The sequence below is a fragment of the Acanthopagrus latus genome, chromosome 3 (assembly GCF_904848185.1).
Source record: "Acanthopagrus latus isolate v.2019 chromosome 3, fAcaLat1.1, whole genome shotgun sequence".
Classification (NCBI taxonomy): domain Eukaryota; kingdom Metazoa; phylum Chordata; class Actinopteri; order Spariformes; family Sparidae; genus Acanthopagrus; species Acanthopagrus latus.
The window spans coordinates 22,592,954-22,615,769 of NC_051041.1; the positions used below are offsets into that span (position 1 = coordinate 22,592,954).

Consider the following 22,816-nt stretch of genomic DNA (forward strand, 5'->3'; position numbering starts at 1 on the left):
AGGAAGCATTCAATACGGTAAGCAGACACAAATACTGAAAAGAAATGTCTTCAGTCTGGTGCCGTCGCTGAAATAAAAAAGAACGAAGCGAAAGTCCCATTAGGAAGACAAATCAATAGATTTTAAAATTAAACTGATTCCCCCTTTTGTTTGTCTCAATCTGCTGAAGGACTCATACAGCGAGCCGGCTCACCGGAGATGTTTGATACCTCTGTTTACAATACAAGGTTAAGAGCTATTAAGATTCCTCCACATTGTCTTTTGTTCCAACACACTGATACGGGCTTCCTTTGGTTTTCTTTTCAGTACAGCTTGGGAAATCAATCACGGCTCTTTCCCACCACAGGAGCCTTTTTCATTAGCTTCTGATTTTGTTTCAATGTACTCCACCTGCTCTCACAACAAGTTTTCGCGAACTGAATTACGGCACCGCTCAGCAGTTGATAGTAAATGCAAGTTTCAGGTTTTTTAAGGGTCTTTCCCTGCTAGTTGTCCATCGCGATCAGTCGAGCAGCTGTGTTGTGACCTCACAAGGACAGCAGCGAAAATGGAGATTCAACACCCAGCACCTTTGACATCCTGGGCGCCACCATCTTGTGCCGACCCCAGCAGTTGCCTGGAGTGTTCTGTCATGTAAAACGCCATCTCGTGTTTATGTAAGCATGAAAGAAAATCCCTGACAGTTATCAGGGCCACTTCCTGCATCGATGCCGTCACTGAAAACTGCGTGTCGGCTCATCTGATGTGTATTCAACAGCATTCAAAGGTTCAAGATCTGTACAGCGGTGTTGGAAGTGTAGATTTTAGGGGGAACATTAAACTGAATTGTCACTGAAGTGTTTTTGTTACCTTAGAATGAGCCTTTTATATCTACAGAGGGAGCGGGTTGTCATCTTCGCCAGCTAAATACAGCAGCACCACTTGGACAAACCACACACAGAACTGCAGTAAACTTAAATGTCTGTAGTTCATTCGTGATTAGGGTTTGCTGATTTGGATAAATTGTACCTTTATGCTTTGGCGATATCGTTCTCGTAGCTTGTAGCGTGTTGATAAACTTGAATTCCAGTCTCATAATCACATATTATAATATCACAGAATAATATCTGTCGCAACTCATTCATATGTATGTAACAAACAGGACAAACAGGATATCAAAAACAAAACCTAGCACGAGAAATAAATAAATGGAATATGAAATCAAATTTCTATGAAGAAGATTTAAAAATGAAATTATACTTAATACCTCATTTATCTTTCCCCAGTTATTTGAGAGTAAAAGTATTTCTTGTTTGTTGTTATCTGAGAAAATGTGCACATGTAATCATAAATGTAGACTAACTTAACACATCTCCACTTTTACTGTAGTTTTTTGGTTTGTTGATTTCATGTTTCATTTTGTCGTTATATCCTCGTGTGTTTTCATGTCATTTCCTACTTCCTGTTCGCCTGTGTGCCCAGTGTTCTGTTTCCCTCTCATGCTCCTCCCTGCAGACCTGTCTCTCATCGGCCTCATTAGCGAAGTTTCTATTTAAGCCTGTGTTGTTCCCTCACTCTTTGTAGGCGTGTCTCGTTCCTGTCCCCTCGTCTCCTCGTCTCCTGTTCCCTAATCCTTTTGTGTTCCCTGTGTTCCTGATTTGTTCCTCATGGTTTTCTGGTTTGTCCTCAGTAGCACTAGGCAGTAGCATTAAAGCTTCCTTTTTAATCTTTTACATGCCTGCCTCTGTGTGTGTCTTGTGTTTGGGTCCTTTATTAGCAAGTGTGACGTTTATTGCAGTTCTGTGTATGTTTTGCCCAAGATGGCGGATGTACTTGCGAATGTGCTACCCAGGGTGTGCAGCCCCTCACATCAGGTAGTGATAGAGCTCCTCTTTCTGCAGTAGCACACATAAGCCCAACCAAACTCTGACTCAAGGGAGATCCTTTCACATTTTTAGTGTAGACGAGGGGTATTCATTTGGTCAGTCTGGAGCCACACACAGGAGGCCAGTAAATCTTACACACAGAACCCTCAACCTCACTCTCCCACTAAAGAACACATAAAAGTTTACAAGTTTGGTCTACAGTGTTCCTTTTGCATGAAATGGATCTAAAACATCCGGGGAACTGTTCAACACGCTAGCTACAATATGAAAAATGACATCAATCCCACTCCTCCCAAAACAGGGAGACACTCATACGAAAACAGCTCCACTTTGCTTCAACTTACAAAGTCCATGGGGAACCTTTAACCATTAGGGTGCCAGGGTGACCCCAATCTTTAATGTTAGTAATGTCACAGAAGCTGAACCTCGAGAAGAAATTCAAGTGAACTTACAATCAATGATGAATGAGCAGACTCAGTACTCCACATGTCTAATACAATGCTATGACAGCCCTCAGAATGGAAATTCTAGTGTCGGAGGTATTTCACACCGGGTGATTATGATGAAAACACAGCCTACATTCAAAGTTCCCAAATCTAAAGGGAGCTGCTGTGACACACACACACACACACACACACACACACACACACACACACACTGGAAACATCTTAACTACAGCTGAACGGCAAGCGCTGCAAAGAGCCACTTGCACAATATCGCTGCCTACTCTTTTCTCCGTTCGGATGGAGCGCTTTGCATTAATGTCAAACCAGAAGTCAAATCAATGTGTTTTATTCTGCAGCAAGAGCTCTCTCCTTTGGCAGACACACCTTCCAAAAGTTGGGATCGGGAACCAGGCTGATGACTAAAAAGGCCAGACATCTAAATGTTGCATGTGTTCAAGGCCGGCGTGCTTTTTACACATGCCTGTCTTACACACTCCTCTCTCTTATGAAGCAAATGTCCCATTACCTTGACAAACAAAATTATTCATGATGAACTACTTCAGCTCGGAGTTGGTTCCTGTTACTCCGCTTTGACTAAGTAATATTCAAATGTCTGCTTTTTAAACTTTTTTTTTTTTTTTTTTTTTGATAAATGTCCTGGATTCTCTCCTCTCTCGTCCTTTAAAATTTCAAAGTGCTCCGCGTAAGTGGGAGAGACCGATGATAATACACTGAAAATTCCCCCAAAATTGTTGTATTACTCTGTCTGCCTCTGCATCAAAATCCCCTCAAGCTGTCAGCTTTTTCACGTTGTCTGCCTGTTAAAGCTCGCAATACTTATGTTAATAATTGTGAAATATAATGAATCGCATGAATATTCAGACTGCGTTAATAATAAATGTGAACTTCATTGTTAGTAATAATGACGCTGAACTCTCTAAACGGCTCCAGAGAACGAGACTGGCTTTAAAAGCCGATCAAAATCCATTCATCGATATCAGATTGAAGGCCAACAAACAAGCAAGTAAATAAATTCATCACCTGTCTCTGTTATTTAGAGCAACTGTAATGCTGCTTTTTCAATGTCTAAGTCTTATCCAACGGACAAATTAGCACATTTCCAGAGTATTAGCTCTGCTCTAATCCCTCTGGGTAAGTACCTTCTTGTGTGGCACATTCTGTGGACACGCTGTACTCATCACACACCTCGGATCAGCTGCAATTTAGCTGTAACAGCAGCACACAAATGGTTTGGGGAACATCCGGCGTGTGGTCACAGCTCTGTCGCTGTACTCAGGGGCTTATAGCTGTGATGGCAACGCAAGAAGAAATGTATAATCTCAAATCGAACACAGAACAATGTCTGTCAGATTCACCCCCCAACCTCCTCCTTCTCTCTTTGTGTATCTAACATGATGCCTTCACGTGCGCTGTGCACACTACACATGACAGCTTTATTACACTTTTCCTGCAGCCCGTGAGATCAGACTGTGAATAGCACCTGGCCTTGTGTTTGCTGTGTGTCAGTTGTAATTCAGACCACCCGCAAGTTAAACATATAACATGTATGAATCCGGCATTAAATTGTCTGAAAGTGACTACGCCTTCATTTTATGTTATGTTTTATGAGGACTCTACTATGTGGTTAGCCCTAAACACAAAGCACAGCTGAGGCCGATGAACGTCTTCACCACCAGAGCATTAGAAAAAAATGTTTTAATGGCGCCACGTGAAAAGTTAAGGGGTAACAAAAGTCATCTAATAGCTGTCAAGACACTTCACTTCAAACCTCAACTGTGAACCTGCTGATGGCACTGCAAGAGGGAAAGCTGGGGGTCACCAAAGCCATTAACCTTAATCCTCGAGGGACCATTTATTTTGTGCCACTCCATTTAGTAGATTCAGAGATGTTTCACCAGAAATGTGAAAACTCGAACTAGAGGGAAAGTCAGGGGATTCACTTGGAGGTACATTGTATAAGACAGTCTCTAACCCGTCCTGTCTCATAATCCAACTCAGAGGCCCCCCATTATGTACTGTAGCTGCATAGATAACTGAGCTAACACTAGCTAGCAAGCTACAATTAGCGGTTACTCTAGTGACATGCGCCCGCGTTTCAGTCAGTTTCATCCTCTTGGGAGCATGAATACCTGTATCACATTTCATGAAAATCCAGCTCATAGTTGTTGAGAAAATTCAATGTGGGTCAAAATGGTGGACCTACCAACAAAACTGTCTGATATTGCCATCCAAAGAGCCACACTGCTAAAGTGGCTAAAGAGAAACACTCTCCTGTAAACAACATATGAGATTGTGAGATTACTATGCTGGAATTTCTTTTATCAGCTGCCACACACACTAATACACTTTGCAATAATCTAATATTGGTGGATACATTGGCCTAGTACACTTTGGGATGCTAACTTCAGCTGATGTCTTTGTTAAGAGATTCTCAGCTAAAGGCTCAGGGTTGGGGGTATATTCATCTGGCATCCTGTCCTCTGGTGAAATGTAGAGCACGGGGTGGGTGGCCGTCTTTGTTTTGATTCGGATTCGTCACCGTGTGCCGTGCCTGCAGGGGGTGCTATTTTACATAATTCTTACATAATCTACCTCTGAGCTGGGAAGGGGGAATTTCTGGGGATTTCTTACAGCAACAAAATATCAACTCCGCGTGATGGTCTTATCCTCTGGAGAAGACAGCTTTTAATATTTAGCAGGAAATGCATTTCTCTTTTCCATTTTCTGTCAGCAATCTCCATCTGGCATGCCGTACCTGCCTGTAGCTCATATATCCTGAGTAAACCTATCCCTCAGTGTACTCTAAATAAGTAGGCTGCTTTACGGGGCGCTTCAAAGGTTTAAGGGGGGGCGGCTGTGAAGGTTGCAACAGGAACCCTCTGAGGCTGCTCTCCAGTTTTTTGAAGAATGCTTTGCCTCTCTGCTTGCCTTTCCACTCACATTAACTTTTAATACGCCTCCAACAGGCGGCGGAAATACGTTTCAAATCTATAGCGCTGTGTTTGTTTGTATGGGTTTCCAGTCCCGAGCAGCCCAGGCCTCACAGCAATGTATGCCGATGATGTATAGCAGCCTCACAGAGGAAAAAAAAAAAAAAAAAGTTGTACCTCCTCTGTGTTTTAGGCCCTTGTCAGAACTCCTGTCCTCATAAAATATTAACCGCAGTGATGTATGCTGCGGTTTCATATTATGAATCAGCCTGAAAAGGTGAGCAGATTGGATCCTGCAGATAGAGCCTGGGTTAATTTGAGTCTACAGCACACCCCCGCCACCAGTATGCACAACACTTCAAATCACTCTAATGCGCAGCCATGCTCACACAATAGCGCTGATCAATAAGTTGTCATGGGCAACAAGGAGCCTTTGACAGCCTTTGATCATGCTACAGTTTTTATGATCATGCCTCGTGTGCGTGCGAAAATTCAGGATCAAAACAGCCCCGCGTCTCCCTTTACCGCCAACACTTGCCTTGTTGCCAGCGGCGACAGACACATTTGAGAGATTCTGACGGATGTAAACACTGTTCATTAGTTATACAGTCTGTATTAATGAGAACATGGCGAAGTGATTCGTTTTTTTTTTTTCTCTGGCCATGTAAATTAACCAATTAGCATCGGTGTGATTTTGGTTTGTTGAGCTTCCCCTGAAATCAAAGATGAGGTTGAATCTTGATGAGGGTTACTCGCTCTCGCCTCACCGCCCGACCTCTCTATGTGGATTAGACTGATTAGCGCCACTTGATATGTATGCTTTTTAATTGAGCTATTATGCCTTTAAAAAATGGACAAGGCTGCTTATGAAGCACGGCATCTCGAGCTAGGCAAGCACTGAACATTCTGCATTAATCTCTCACATTGTCGCCTATTCTACATCAGCCTGTTTCAGTAGGTTATTTATCCTTCTCTTTAAAGTATCAGCATTGTTATCCTTTAACTCACATTACACTTGAATGAAACTTGAAATATTATTTTTTCAATTGCACTTCTATGTTACAATCAAAATCCATAGATGAGCAAATGTGCATAGTTTGATAACTGACAATTCTCTTACCACTGTAGACCTTGAAAGTGGTATGTCACTGCAAACACACTTTGTGCAATTCTACTTTGAATGGAGAGCGAGAAGCAACAAGACTGAGGACCTGATGGATGCTGTTCAGATGCAGACAGTACGGTCTGTTCTGTAGCGAAGCTCAGGTATTTGCATCAGTCAGGACTACAGTCGGCCACAGCGTCTAAGATGCTGCATATTAAGTCCAGTTATATTCAAACATGCTCACTAGTTTGGCCAACTCCGTGGCTGGATGAAGTTGTCTCCTAGAAATTACCTTGCAACAGCAAACGCCACACGGATTACCTTTTCCATCAACATAATGAGGAAATGTTGTTAATTATCTCCGCTAGAGGTAAGCCTAGAGGGGCTCCTGTGTATGCTAATCTTGAATACTACTGAACCCATCAGCCTAATCATTTTTTGTGCGCTTTTATGCCCGTTGGTTCAAGGACCTTTCAGTGTTGCGGTGATTCCCAATTTAATTTAGTGTTCATTTTTATACCACCTTTGTATGCTGAGTCCTTACTTCTGTAACGCTCTTTGCTTGCCTGGTAGCGTATTCCAGTCCCTTCTGGCTGTGGGTAAATAGCGGGCTGCATTTCTCCTTTGCAGTCTTCTCTTAATGATCACCAAAACAGCAAAACAGTACAAATATCTCTGACCTCACATGTCGGGGTTCACGACACAACAACCTTCGACTTCGATCTGCATGGTGGACCACAACGTCACACCCACACCTGTCCCCACCAAAACAAAAGCATGAAGGAGCCAATCAGCCCACAGTCAAGGGGACACTAAGCAACAACCCAAACACTGTGCATGAAAACGCACAAATTCAAGTGCTACAAATGACAATGAAATATATAATGTAACAATCCCACACTTATATTTTACTCGGACCATCCATTTTAGCATTTTATTTTTTTAATCCGACACCATCGGCAATTGATCAACTAGGTGACAGTCAGCCCTCACGTCTACTCACACGCTCGCTCGCGCACTTCTCCCTCTCTGCATTGTGTCAATCACACATGCAGAGAGAGAGAAGTGCTCTCTGTTACTACAACCTTCCTGTTAATGCATTGATTGCGATGTGACCTCTATTAAATGTACGCCTACTACTTGTAAGTGCATCTGGTTGATGCAATGTCACCCGGGACTAGCGCCACTAGTACACAGCCGTTCTTCGGGAAACACTGCTGAACGTATCAGTAAAGTGTTCTTTCGTAACATATTTCTTATTTGGGGCTCATCATATATATATAATTTTATCGGTCTAAAATCATTCAGTCTTACTACACAATATCTGGTTAAGGTTGTGGAAAGAGCATGTTGATTTAACACAAAAAATGCCAGCAGCGCACCGGCACCATCTACCATCCAGCCTGACCCTGAAGAAAGGCTGGAAAGCTCGAAACCTGAGCTGGAGTCAGCATGTCAAAGGACAGTTTTTAAGGTCAAGAAAGAACTTTGACACTTATATAGATGGTCATTTTGGGAACAAACAGCGTGATCTCACGGCATGGCATATGAACCGCACGACACTTTCAAGGGCACGTCCATGCATTTTAAGCCTTTTGCTCGTCGTGTAAAGCTGCCCTAGTGTGTAAAGTGATGGCGTTGCAGGAGAGGATGGAGCCAGGGGACCCTCATTATCACGGAAGCGATAATAAACACAGAGTGCACTAAAAAGGCTCGGATTGGTTTAGGGGCATATGATGGTTTGGGCTAAAATATGGTTACTTACACTGCAAATTTAAAATAGGACTTTAGAAACCTCTGAATTACCAAGTGATGAAGACTATTAAATTTACTTTACTCTGTAATCAGTTTCCATGATTTCTTATCAGCAAAGTCCGATTTGTTATGTACATGACTAACTGTAGATTAAATACATTGTGTAAGTTAAGTTAAGGAGTTGAGTTAAAAGTAAAAGTTAATGGAAAATATTGGTTCCACGAAGGGCACAAACCCATGTCTTTAAGGCAAAACTTATGTGTCCATCCCAGCCTTCTCCCAACATGGACTTGGTCATAGGCTGTTTGTACGGCATCACCTGACATATGTTTTCCCTTTGTGACTTCAACAGCATGCAAAAAGCTGTAGGTAACTGCATTACATGAAACACGGAATTCATAAAAAGACATTAGCTGGATCTCATGAGCGATGTTCTGTTTTTAATGGTGACGACAGCCCTGTTTTGTATCCACAAACAGGTTCGGCAAGAACATTGTTGTGATCGTAATCCGCAACCACAGAAAAGTGATTAATCAATGTGAGGTTTTCAAGATTTAAAGCGGGGGGGGAACCTTCTGGGAGCAGAAGGTGCTGATATATAACAGATGTGTCTTAGAGGCTTTTTATTTATCCGCGATCACTATGCGAGAGAACACGTAGCACTCCACAGAGATCTACTCTATTTATATCGCAATAAAATGAAAGAATGGCACTCTTTTTCGTTCAGTCAGCCCCATAAATCCTCCACATGTCGATGCGAGACTGATTCCATCAGTGTCGATATATTCATTGTCACAGTTATTATCGTATATCATGAGACGGCAGCTCACCCTCAGGTCATGTTTGAACGGGATGGGGGGGGGACAGGTAAAGCTTGACTGACTGGTGCTTTTCATTTTGCTTACTTCCCTCACGATCGCTCTGCTGGATTACGACAAAATATTAAGTCTCTGCTTTTGATGCACTCTGGAGGCAGCGGGAGCAATAAAATTAGTTAATTCCAATTTGCGGGGAAGTGAAATCGCCAGGGTGGCTACAGGAGATCACTAGCCACCGGAGATAAGGAAAAACTCAATAATGGCGGTATTATCCTGTAAGCTGATTACCAACCCCTATGAGATGTCAAGGCCTAATCTGACAAAGAGATTGCGTGTGTTTACTTGGATGATGAAAAAGTTAGAGGTGTGATTCACATCTTTGCCGGAACCAACAGTGAGGAAACTTTCTTTTTTTTTTCCCATTTCTGAGGACTCGGGTCATTTGATTAACTGGAGGTGAGGATCCGTCTGTTTCATTTCCTTCCCCCCGTGTTCTTTTTTTCTGCAGCGCGGCTTTGATAGCAGCATCGGTGACACAGACAAATTTAGCCGTTTGATCAATGAAAATGAAAGCCGCACAGTTTGAAAGCCACACAGGCGCTAGTTTGTGCCTCCATTTGTAAGAAATGAGATGGAGTCTGCCACGCTGTGAAGCTCAGCGGGTGAATCTAGCACAACAGTGAATCAAAGGTGGAGTAACACAGCCAGCCGCAAAACCAAACCCTACATCTCAGCTATATACCACATACTGTATATTTGCACAGGGATATTTTTCCCAACTATTTATGGCCCCTTTATTTGAGGTTTTGTAGTGTTTTAGATCGCAGCTTGTAAACCACACAACCATTTTGTTATAGCTACTCTTTAGATTCTTACTGGTGCCAATACAGGTGTGTAAATACAAGGCAGGAAGACAATAGGTCATTGATAGGAACTGTCCTGTAAATATTCATATATTGTAATATTACAATTCAGATGGACAGTGCCCCACACCGGGTTTTTATCAAGGTACTTGTCCTATTGACAACCCTAAATTCTCAGCTGACTACCAGGAATGAAAATGTATTTGTTCAGAGCCAGAATGAAAAAAAAAATGAAGCTTAGCATAAGTTCAATCAGGAAGAGTGTCTTTATGCTGCCCATCATTCATTTCCTTCCCACTCCCCTCTGTCTCCCGTTTCTGTCGTGATCAGCTGACCGTGGGTGTCGCTGCCACCGTCAGTTGTCATTTCAAAGAGAGTCCTGGCAACCCTCCTGCAACCCGTTCACCTCGACCGCCCCAGGTTTGAGCTCGACAAAAAAAAACAACAACAAAAAAAAAACCCTCTTCCTCCCATCTCTGCAGATCTCAGCCATTCTCTTCGTCCAATCATCTCCACCACCACCAGTGTTTACAACAGAGGGATATCCAATAAAGACAATTTATTCCTCTCGATGGAACATCACGGAGCCTTATTTCAGGAAACATATGTATGGTAGTAAATGGTGACAGACAAATCGCTTTGTGATCCTCTCTGTCAAATTTAAAGCTAATTTTTCAACTTGAGAATGTTGTAGATTGTTATGAAACTTAAGAAAGCACATAACTGGAACAACTCACTAAGTGACGTCTCATTTAACGCTCACCAAGACCAGTAACAACGTTTGTCCTGTATATTAGCTACCTCACAGAACTGACAGACTCTCCTTTCACTTGAACTTGAAGTGATTTTTTTAATATACATTTCCTGTGACAGCCATGTTGGTGTCGAGCCAGGCGATGCCGTTCACTGAGCCGCTCCACACTCCAAACTAAATGATATTTTACTGTCTATACAGTACAAAACTACTGAGTCGCCTCTCGAGTTGAATTCAAGTACAGAACTTACAATCTCAGGTCAGAGAACGTTTTGCCATTAGCTGTACATGTTTTGCTTTTGAAAAGAGAAAAAGAGATCCCAATTATTAATGGGACGCCATTTTATAAATAAAGGATTGAACCAAAATACCATCTACAGATCCATTATCTCTGTGCAATCATGTCGTGATGGAGTCTAACAGCCAAAGATTATTCCAATTTCTCATCTTTATTGCCAACGTCAATAAATACTCGTTTACTGGCGATAAGTCTCTCCTGATTGAAATGAAGGCCGGCTAGAAAACAATATACACAAGGAAGCAATTACAAATACTGTAACAGCTCACGTGATATCTTTAGAAAAATATACAGCAACGGAGTCATGTCATAGTCTTCCAAGGCTGGATTATCAATTTAGCAGCTGTTCCAGGGCTCATCATCAACTGCAAATTTGCCGGGATGTGCCTTTACCTTGCCTAACCTTTTGGAGATATTGTCCTGAGGGAGCCTGAGTCAAAATCCAAATGAATATAGATGTATTATTCAAATTTACAGTGTGCTTTCAGGGTGAATTCTCCTAAATGAATTAATTCCACCAAACTAAAAGTAATACTGGACATGCAACCAGTGCTTTGCTGCAATGATGGAGTAATTAAATGGGAAGTGATAATACACATTGCACGATTTCAGGTGGGAGTCAGGAGGGACCCGACGGCCATTTTTGAAATTTCGCTGACGGAGTTAGTGCTGCATTCACGACGAGTCAAGAGCAAATCAAAACAGGAGCATGTCAGAAAACAGGGAGACCTTTAAGTGAAATATGATAAAATAAACTGAGAAAAGTCTAATGTTGGTCAACACCTGCATATCTCCGGAGTTTGGTAAGGTAAGGTAAGGTAAAAAAAAAAAGAAAGAAAGCAAGAAAGACAAACAGCAGTATTGTTGTACCTCACAATGTGAAACTTTCATCATCTTCGTTTTTTCCAGTTTTTTTAAATATAAACCATTGGTCGTGCACTTTAATTAAAACTCGGTCTTCACACATCTTAACTACGCAATTATTTAAAAGGCTGAGTCTAAAAGGGAGGACATAAGAAGATTTCCAAGTGAACTCAGCCTGAAACACAATGAAAACTGTAATCACAGACTGGAGGTGATACAGCGGCGGGATCTCGCCAGGATCAGGAGGCTCCCCGCGAGATGAATGACTGCGCGGTAAGAAGCTCATCGGGGGGAAGCGGAGAGGCCGGCAGCATTATTAGCCGCAGCCGTGCGCGCTGTACTGTGTGCTCGAGTCTTCCCGCTCCGTGGATGGATGAGCTCATTTGCATGTTTGCAAGGTTTCTGGGCTGTGTGGTCAGGTGGCAAGGCAGACGCACACTTTCTCCTAAAAATAACATCCCGTTCATCTTAATTATGCAAGGAGATGCGCTCAGAATGATGTCGGGGGCAACCGAGGGTCACACGAAGCCGGAGTTTGAAATTTTTGGGTCTTACTTTTAAAATATTTGATAAGGAGCTAACATCACATTATACTGTGATCATTTTTCTGTGTAATCGAACTGCTATTCTCAAACTCCTGGCCTGTATTAGAAGTCCACACACGACTAAGTAAGATACATTTGTACCAAGCATGATGAATCATTCTTCTAAATAAAGAGCATAAGATATAAATATAATACATGATGGTTGTTGGGTCCTTGAAGGGAAACAAAACCAGTTTGTCTCAACCAAATCACCTGAATAAATGCTGGCGATGTACATGAACAATGGCGAACAATGGATATGTTTGAACAATACAGTTTTTTCGTGTTAATTCCATTCTGTTTAATCTTGGTTTAACATGCTCAAGGTCTGGTTAGGGTTAGGAAAAGATCATGTTTCAGCTTTGTAATGCCTGGTTTTGTTGTCGCCAACATGGCTGATAAAATGGTCCCACGCTCACAGATGTTGGAAGCCATCTTGAACAGTCATCTGTTGTTAGCGGACAGTGGTTTCTGGCTTGGCAGTTCTCTCCCTCCTACCTAAAACTCTCTTTGCTCAAGGCTTTTTGTGTGTGCGACCCCACCTTAACAAAGATGTCTGATGACACTTGTTGCAATTGTGTCTACGTGTGTGCGCGTGTTATCCGCCAATCTGCCTGGGTGAAGGTAGCAGTGAAATGAAATTGATTTCGGCCTTGTCTCAATGAGAAGTGGACTGGATTTGATAATGAAGCACTGACACAGCGCCCTGAAGAGAGTGAGGGGGACTAAGCTATTCAATTTAAAACCTGGTCGGTACTTAAATAGCTGGCGATGCCCACGAGCAATGGTATGGTACTCATTGACATTCTAATATAGTAGCGACAAAAGTGGTGCTATTTGGGCCCGTTATGCTAACAATGACTGCTGATGAGTCGCATCTGAAACGGTTTTGTCGCCTGATGGACAGCTAACGATAGCATTAGCTTTACAGAGTGAAAAGTCATCACAGGCTATCTCACAGCTCTGAATCCCAGCGGGTTCGATTCAACTTTAACAAAGTTTAACATGATGCTTAAAAATGTATTTCTGAAATCTGGGAAATATTTATTTGCTGTCTTCAGGGGCAGCTGGATAAGAGGATTAACAGCACGCTCATGGCTGTACGGTTTATATGAAAGAACAGAAAACAGCCGGCTAGCTGAGCTTAGCACAAAGACAGGGAACATGAGGACACAGCTGGCCAGCTTCTGTCCAAAGCTAATTATTTGAGACTTTGACTTGCAATTTACACCAAAAGTGGACAAAGGATCTGCTATGGTTCCATGGGAGGCCATGTGTCAGACTTTATTCTCATTAATAGACAGCAGACAACTCACATTATAAACATTAATTAGCCACGGTTGAATACATTTACAGGTTACAGATGTCATTGGTCAGTTAGATTAACATCCGGCGTTTAAAACTTTCACCTGCTACAGGTTGCTGAGACACTTTTAATTTGTTAATTCATTTCCAATTAAAACTGAGGCTTTTGCAATTTGAAAACTGCACTCTGTCAAATCCTGATTTGGTCACAGCCTCCGGGGCTTCTTCCATGAAGGTGCTTTTTGTTTTAACACACTGAAAAAATGAATAAATGTTAAAAAAAAAAAGACGTACAACGTCACAGACACCGATCACCGATCAGCAGTGCTGCAAAGAGGAGCGGAGTGAATGACCCTGCTTCAGTGTGTCATCTGCGGACATTGCAGTGAACCAGGACAAGGACACGGAAGGTGAACAAATAGGCGAACAAATAAATAAATGATTGCACATTTAAAATCCAAGAAGAGCATGCCTTGGAAAATAATCGAGGGTAAGTCAAGTCCAGTCAGCAGTCATCGATCAAAAAGTGTAAATGGCACTGGTATGCTTAAAGTGTTCGCGTGCTGCATCATGCTCCAAGGCTGGACAGGGGCTCTGGTCAGGGTAGAGGGGAAGATAAATGGCTCCTAAAAGCAAGATATTTTTTTTGGGGGGGGAGGAATCAGCTGCCCTCTGGTACAAAAACATGCTGCCGAAGTCAAAGAAGAACTCCATCCTTCAACTTGACAGCAAACCGAAGTGCACGGCCAAAAACCGGCTGAGACAAAAAGAAGATCTTTATGTCGGACTTCTTCCTTTAAACAAACTCCGTGGATTGATCTGAGGAGAAGCGTGTGCACAGAAGACCCGTTTCGGTCTTAAGAGGGGGAATTAGGGACAAATCACAGGTTCTCATGGTAGAAAACTCATCCGAAAAATGTCACGGTTGTTATCGCAGCAATAAGTGCAGGGTCTTCACCGTTACATAAGCAGAAATTAGCTCCCTTTCATTTTTACCTTTTGCTCGTTACTTCAGCATGTCCAAACGGAATATGGAGAAAATCACGTTTGATTTAATGGGTTTTCATTTCAGCCTTCAAGGCAATAAAACTAGAAAATTAGACGGAGCCTGTAGACTTCTGATATCCACGGTATATCCGCCCCAGAAGTCAGCCAGATGTACTTCCAACGCTGATTACAGAATTACTGAAGACAGTGCAATTATTCATAACCGTTACAGAAGCCAACTAGCATGTGTGTGGCGCTCTGATGAAGACTCGTGCCCATTTCTTCCGAGGAAGTTTTGGCAGACTACCCAACGAGACTGTGCACAGAAACACTGCTCGGTGAATTAGAATGTATACAGCCATTCGACAGCTTTAAGTAGTTTGGAGCGATGATTAATTCTCAATATTGTGAGGAACAATTCAATCCCAGTGCTGTAAATCTACCTCAGTGCGAATGTGTGTATAAGATGTATATAGAGGTATGGATTTTTGGAACGGCTCAGCATTATGGGAGACGAGCTGATCGTCTTTATTTTCTGAGAGTGAATGCTGCTTTAGCGCACCCATTTGTGGTATTTTCATAAAACATCTGTCACATATCTGGATTCCCCTCAGTTCCACGGAGTGTTGCCATATTTCAGCTCATCATTTGGTTTCGCCACCTGCAACTTTGGAAACTATTTTGGTTCACTCTCACCGGTGCCGTTCTCATCCCAAGTGAAAAAAAAAAAAGGCTCTAAAAAAAAACCCTGCCGCATGTGACCTTCCCAGCATCAATAGGAGCGAGTTAGCAACTAGCTGGTGAACATGGTGGAGCGTTTAGCAGTGGAAGAGCCAGATATTTCCCCCAGGAGCTGATGGAGTCCAGCAGAGCTAAAATTAAATTTGGATTTACAACATGACACCGAATGAATGCTAATGCCGCTCCACAGCTGCTGGTTGCTAACACATTCGCCAAATCAACCCCATTAGATGGTAATGCGGCCAGTGTTGTGTTTACACTATGTTTCCGCTACCCCAAGTGGTCTAAAACAAAGTATGGAGCTCCGGTCAGGACGCGGTCGGCCTGGCTTCACATGACGACTGGAAGCAGTTCATTCTGGTGACATTTAAAGAAAGAACATAAAATAATGTAATATAATTTTAATTCTTGGTAAACAACTCAGAATAATGCTCCCTCTTGAACTTAAACCTCTTAAACTTTGGTAAGTAATATTCATCAATTTCTGCCCTTTAGAGAGTCTGTACACAACTTTCCTTTGAAAATAAAAAATTAAAAAAAAAATAGTTTCAAAGGAAAGGAAACTTGAAAACAAAACAGGAAATCTTGCCCACTTATGCGCCGATTTGGGTTAAAAACTGTGGGAACCGAAGTGTAGGTATGTGTGATGACATCATGTCTTGGTGTTTACGTGCTCCAGCTAAGCTCAGGCTGTTTTTATAAGAACTTATGATAACAGCCAGCGGGTGCAAGGAAGGGCTCCAGTGATTCTGCAATCAGACACTGATCCACTGATTAACACAACTGTATGCCACCTTTCCAGAGCCACGGCTCTGAAGCACCTGCTTTTTGTAATTTATTAACCTCACCCTGGCTGCTTAGTACAAGGTTGCTAGCTTTTCACATTCCTGACCAACTCTGCTGAAAAGAACTCAGGAAGATGCCGTATGTTAGACAATCTGGGATTCTTTTTTTTTTTGTTGTTGTGGCTGTGAACATTGCACACAGCCTCGCTGCAAACTGAGCCTATTTACACACTTTATGGCTGACTGAAGTAAAAATAGCATGAGCTTTCCCGTGACAATGTGCTGGCACCTCTCTAACCCACTGTGAGAGACTCACTTCCCCCAAGAAAGCTGCTATAGACTCTGCCTTAAACACAGGTTACCCACAAGACCGCCGTCCTCAAAGGGGGAGACTCTGCTGGTAACACAAGCACAAGTAGGAATGTGTTAAACACTAAGAGCTTTGACATTATCGCTTCTGTACTATGATTGTAATACCTGGCATAGACATTGCCATTATTTATTAAGTTTGGCGGGGCATAAAGACTTGTTGTCCCCTTCTGTTATGTCACAAATGTGAGTTGTGTATCTTTTCACTTTCGACACGATCAAGCCAACCGTTTCCTCTAGCTTCCAATCTCTGCACGAAGCTGGAGTCAGGACGTATCATCAGTGCGTCGCTGTAATCCTCGAGCATGAAAACACAGCGGTGGACGTAAACTTTTTCTGTGTTTTCACGTTTGGTTCAGGAGATGTTCTGCAAAACACATTAAAATCAGCCATGGCCTCTAAACAGGGATTTCTGCAATGGATCCATCTCTGAAAAATGCACAACTGCACCACGATTCATGCCTCTAGGAAAAAAACAAACACGTGTCACAGGTTCGACAACTCATTCACTTGCTTTTTAATGCTTTTTAATGATGGCTGAAAGAACCCGCGTCGCTTTCGTCTGAGGCAGCATTAGCTTCTAAGAGTTTTCTTGGATTGGAATTTAATACCAGTAATTTAAGGTGGATTCAGATGATCTAAACTAGGATTTCCTTCGGAGTTGTAATCAAGCCAACGGGATTCGACCTCTCAGCTCGGCGTCACACCCTGAAGTCCAGTGCAAAACAGCTCCCTTTAACTGCTAGATGGATTTAAATATCTTTTGTTTTTTTTTTCCTTTTTGAAAGCTTCATTTCCAAACCCTCACTTGTGCCAAAAAAAAAAAAAAACCTTTTCTTTTTTTTTGACAGAGCATAATAGTCTCCTTTTTCACTCCCCGCCTAGTCGCACTAAAACTAAAAGTGGCATCTCATTATGTGGCTAAATCTCAAATTTGGCTTGTCTCAGGTATTCTAAAGGGCCGCGGCAGTTGAGCAAAGAGGAGTATTTACATTTCATACCACTCATTATTCCTGGAATGACCTCCAGAGCAAAATTAAGCTACACTCTGGGGCTCTGTGGGTCCAGTCAAGGAGAAGTCCTGCTCGCTGAACGGAGCTTCTGTTTTCCATAGTATGTTTAATTAATGAACTGTTATTAACGGTGGTAGCAGTGGAGCATTAGTGGAAGTAATGATTCCACTGTCAGTAATTATAGCAGCGTTAGGTCTGTTTATTATGATTAGTCTGTTGGCAATGATCTTTTGTTTTTCTTATTATTTGTGATCCCTCTATTATTCTTTACTTTTTTCTACCTGTCGTCTGCAACTTACTCCTCGCTCATTGCTGCTGCTGCTGCTGCTGCTGCTGGGATTGTGATTAAAGATGAGCCGTTAATGCCAAAAATGACCCGTGCCATCTTGGGTAATGCGTTTAACGCCGTATGTATACAGTGTAGGAAGAAACCAGACGAGCCGTGCTGCCAGAGCTCGAGGCCTAAACACAACAGTTCCTGGGAAAAAAAAAAAAAAAAAAAAAAAACTACAACAACAACAAATCACACAGATCCAGATCATCCGTTGCTCCGCTGTACCACGTTAACACATTCTGCCTTAGGCTGCCAGCACAACACAGCTACAGAACGCATCTCTCTCTGCTCTACCCATCAAAATAAAGTACACTGTCGGAATCAGCTTTACATCCCTAAATTTCCATTGTGGTCGGAGAACAAAGGGACGACACATTTGGGAATTAGAGTGAACTTTAAACGCTGGAGCGGCAACACAATGCAGCCCTATTGACTTTGTGTTGTTCAGAGACAAAGGCCCTTTTGTCCTCCGGAGCACGGCGACGCGAGGCACATTTTTTATCAGATGGTTTGTGTCATACGCAGGGCGCACCTGTCTGACCTTCTGAAGACGGACCAAACGTCATGACTGACACGCTCCTGCAGCGGTTAGTCAAGATTCACAAGGGTCACACGGGTGAACTCTGTCACAAAGACCACAGCTCTGGATCATGTGCCTGCAGAGGGGATCTCACGCTTCCCAGTGCGATTTCCCCACTTCACTGTGAAAAGCAGCTGCGCTATCTCCAGATTAAATCGCTGTCTTTTCTCACAGTTTCCCGCTCGGCGCTGAACAAAAGACTTAACGTGGATTCTGCTCTGGAGTGAAAATCTTTCGGCTTGAATCGATTCTAGCGTCCATCTAACCCGGGAAACACAACGTGGACTCTTGATCGCCTGATCAGCCTCGATTCACCTTGCATGAAACAAACACGAAAAGCCTCTCTGATACCTGCTTTTGTTCCTTCTCACGGGTTAAACTTATTTTTCCCACCAAAAAAACAAAAAAAAAAACAACAAAAAAAACACACACACACACACAGGCTGTGTGGAGCGTTGATGTGCTGCCACATCACATCCCCTGTGGTTGTAGAAATCTGAAACAAAGAGGTGTGATGTACGGTGAAAGCTTCGGCTAATTTCCCCGCACCTTCTCTCTCCTCGCGCCAGCGTGGAACGGGCTCGTTCGGCGACGTGGCACCCAAATAACCTCTTGCTGCAGCGCCGCCATTTTAGAAAAAAAAAAAAGTTGGCCGGCACTGGTCTTTTTTTCTTCTCCTCTTCCCCCCCCCCCATAACCCCTCTCTCTCTCTCTCTCTCTCTCGCTGTCTGTCTTCTTTTAACAGGCCCGTGCCCACATAATGCCAAGGCCGACAGTCTTTTCGCTGGAAGCACCTGGTGAGTTAAAGGCTAGGCCAGGTGGTACACAGCTTTGACTGCCAATTAGAGCGGTGACCGTGTGAGAGCTGCCCGAGATAACTCCTAATTAACAATGGACCTCGGAGGCATAACAATTAGCCTTTCCTTCAAATAAACCCACAGAAAGGATGCATGTCAAGCCCGCGCACAAAAATCCGCTCCTTTCCCCTTCTTCAGTCGCCAAACTGAGGACGGGCAGAGGCACGCAGGAAGTCGCAGCAACCCTGCGTTTGTCCCGGCAAGGTCGCGAAACGCCGCGGGCCTGTCAGCGTGAGTGTGTAAGCAGGATAAAAGGTACGGGAGATGCTTCCCACGGAAGATGACACTCTCGGCCTAAACTGATTGCGCCGGAAAACGATTAGGGCGGCGAGGGGACAATTTGCGGCGGGCGGCTTCGGTTTGACAACAAAGCCGGCGAGAGTCACGGGCGGTTCGCGCGTCAATCAGAACGTGAGAAATGACAGGAGAAGGAGAACTCTCGAGGACGTTGCGACATGGAGATGTATGGCCGCGTTGCCGCGCTAGCCGTCAGCAGGAAGGAACATCTGCTGCACAGTACAGTACGCTTTTTTCCTACATAATGCATCCGTCCCCCTTGAAATGCACCAGCTGTGTGGATCGCCTCCCCCCCCCCCCGCTCCTCCAAAGACACCTGCCAATAAGTGTTATCAAACAGGCAAGTCGCAGATAAAAGCCACTCGGCGATTCTGACAAGCCTAATTGCGGGAGTGATGTGCAAGTCCCGGCGTCGCTTGATTGCGCTGGGGGGGGAGATTAAGACGGCAATCACGGGACGGCTTCCTTTGTTTGGCGGAGTTTAAATTGTCATCCGCGGCATCCTCGCGGGCGGGTGAAATGGAGATGTTGCAAATGCTCACATTCTCCACGTGTGCCCGGGGTATATGAAGTCTCCTCATGCCTGAAACAAAACAAAAAAAAAACAAAAAACCCTGAACGGTGCTGAGGAGTTTCTTGGAAAGTAGCCAGGACTGTTAAGTGGAAACAGAGGGCGAATCAAAAAGCCAGGGAGAAGTCCAAGGGGAATACTGTGGAGGGAAAAAGACTGTCTGTGACCGAGCCAAGAGGCCCGGACAGAAAAGACACTAACCATTACTGAAATATACTTGTACATGCTGCAGACACATGCAGACCACCACCCGAGGGACAGGAAACATTTTCTGCCGTTGCAGTCTCGGGCCCGGACCCCACTGGAAAGCTGCGCACTTAAAGGGCCTGATTGGGTCTGCGGTGAGCCACGGGGATTCCTCTGTCTGGAGCAGGGAGCCTGAACGCCGGCGCTGAATAACTGATTACAGACTCAGCCTTTCACGCCACGGCAGCTAAAGACTAGAGGATATACATTGCAGGAGAAGGGGAAGTTGGGATTGTTAGGGGAAAAAAAAAAAAAAACTCGCGCAAAACTTTGGACGAGATGTCAGGCGCCCCTCGCGGAGCGCTGCACGTTTCCGTTTCGCCGTGCCGCTCTTTGAAGTGGAAACGCCAAAAAAAAAGCGCGACTGCCGCTTGATCAGACTTCTCCTCGCGGCGCGTCTTCATCTGGCTGGCAGCTGGCGAGGAGTTGCCATGTTTCACAGTGACTCATAGCCTCTTCTTCCATGCTCTATTGTTGAGAAGAGCCCACAAAAGACCTCCTTTCAGAGGAGCCACACGGATTCTTTACATGTATATGCAGATGAGACTGGCTACTGGAATGATACACACTCTCCTGCGCAGCTCCTCTTGTCTTGTGCAGTGTTACAAACGGCAATTGCTCATGGCAACTACAATTTCCAGATGTAATTGGGTTCCTTGATAATGGATGCCACCAAAGCACCCCATCTCCATCTCTGCTGCCCTCCCCTCTAAATACTGCAGCGCCCCCCCCCCACCACAACCCCCAAGGTCACGCCATCCAATCTGACTGGAGCCTGTGATGAGGACCCGGCTGAGCTAATGTATTCCACTTGCTTATTATTTATAATGGTGAGGAGAGGTTTCAGCAGGAAAATTAAGCGGCGCGCTGCAGACACCTTCATTAGTAAATGAGGTGACATCTCAGGCAAAATACACAGCAGAGGGGATCATTTCAGAACTCATAACCCATGAACGCACCGTTTACTCACACGGACAGTGAAAACCGAGTGATTAATGTTTACAGCAAACTAAAAAAAGGCTTCCTGTCAGAGGGAAATTGCTGCCTGACTAAATGAGGCTGCTTCACGGACAGCAGACAGTCTCACCTACAGCTCTGATACCTCTCCTCTGCACATCTGCTGTGTATTCAACAGTTGCTCCGGCACACTGGATGGCATACAGTCTTTCTTCTTTCTTTCTTTTTTTTTTTTTGAAGTGAGAGAGCTGGGCAGCGAGTTAGCCAGCAGCCCACACCACAGAATCTAAAAGGCAAGAAATCAAAAAAAAAAAAAAAAACAAAAAAAAAAAAAAAGCAGCCCTCAAACAGAAGAAGTTGCTTTTCTCTCAACGTGACACTGGAGAGCGGAGCGGCGCCTGGAGACGCCGCGGAACGGAGAGAAATGCGCGCAGGCACTGCTGGAGAGCAGCACGAGTGCGGCTTATGGAATCAATCGAAAAGTGTTCTTATGAATCTGCAGCTGTGATTTAAGCGCCAAAAGCTCCTTTGATTTTTTTTTTTTTTTCAAAATTCGAGAACGAGGTATTAAAATGTATTTTGGCAGGAGAAAGTTGCAGAGCAACACCTGGTCAGCACCACTTTAAGACTTTAAGCCTCCGTGCGCGCTCCTCTCTCTCTGTCTCTCCGAGGCACTCGGATTAAGAGCTATAATTAGGCTATAAGGTGACACCAGCCCAGCAGGGTTAAATGCATGCCTCGTTGTTCCGATACTCACTCAAAGTGCAGCCCGGCTCCCGCCGCTGGAGTCCCGTTATTTCCGCGCGGTGTGGCGGCGGCTCCGCGGAGAGAGCGAGGCGAGCGGATCGCAGCGCGCCGGTCTCAGCTTGAAGGGTCCGATTCGAGAGAGGAGGGGTGGAGGGTGGTGTGTGGGTGAGGGGAGGGGACAAGCTCCGAAACTGGCAACCTCACACAGCTGCTTTTTTGAATGTAAAAAAAAAAAAAAAAAAAGAACGAAAAAAAAGAAGGGAGGAGGTTTTTGTTATTCTTCTTCTAATTCTTTCTTTCTTTCTTTCTTTTTTTTTTCTTCTTCTTTTTCTTTTTTACAGCCCTCCTGGAACAAGCGCATCCGTGCAGGAGAGGCAGGAGGAGGAGGAGGAGGAGGAGGAGGAGGAGGATGGGAAGAGTTTCTCGCGCACACCGTTCCTCGCTCGCAGGCAATGAGACGCATGCATTTTAATTCCTGAGCTCTGACCATGAGGGGCACAACACTGCTACGCCCCTCAGCATCCTCTCTCTCTCTCTCCCTCTCTCTCTCTCCCTCTCTCTCTCTCTCTCCCTCTCTCTCTCTCTCCCTCTCTATCTCTCTGTCTCTCTCTCTCTCACACACACACACGCACGCACACGCGCACAGTCTCACGGCGGGATTTTTTGGCATGCGTGACCAGGTCCTGCTGTTACAGCCTCCAGCTCATTGCTTGCAGGAATGAAC

At 44.1% G+C, this 22,816-nt stretch overlaps 1 protein-coding gene across 1 annotated transcript in view; it reads right to left on the minus strand.

Annotated features, from left to right (window-relative positions):
• LOC119017466 (CMP-N-acetylneuraminate-beta-galactosamide-alpha-2,3-sialyltransferase 1-like) overlaps window positions 1-22,522 on the minus strand; it is a 73,183-nt gene extending 50,661 nt beyond the window's left edge. The window contains exon 1 of the mRNA XM_037094203.1: window positions 22,103-22,522. The gene's annotated coding sequence lies outside the window, so the exon portion shown is untranslated. The remainder of the gene's footprint in view (window positions 1-22,102) is intronic.
• Between the last annotated feature and the right edge of the window lie 294 nt (window positions 22,523-22,816).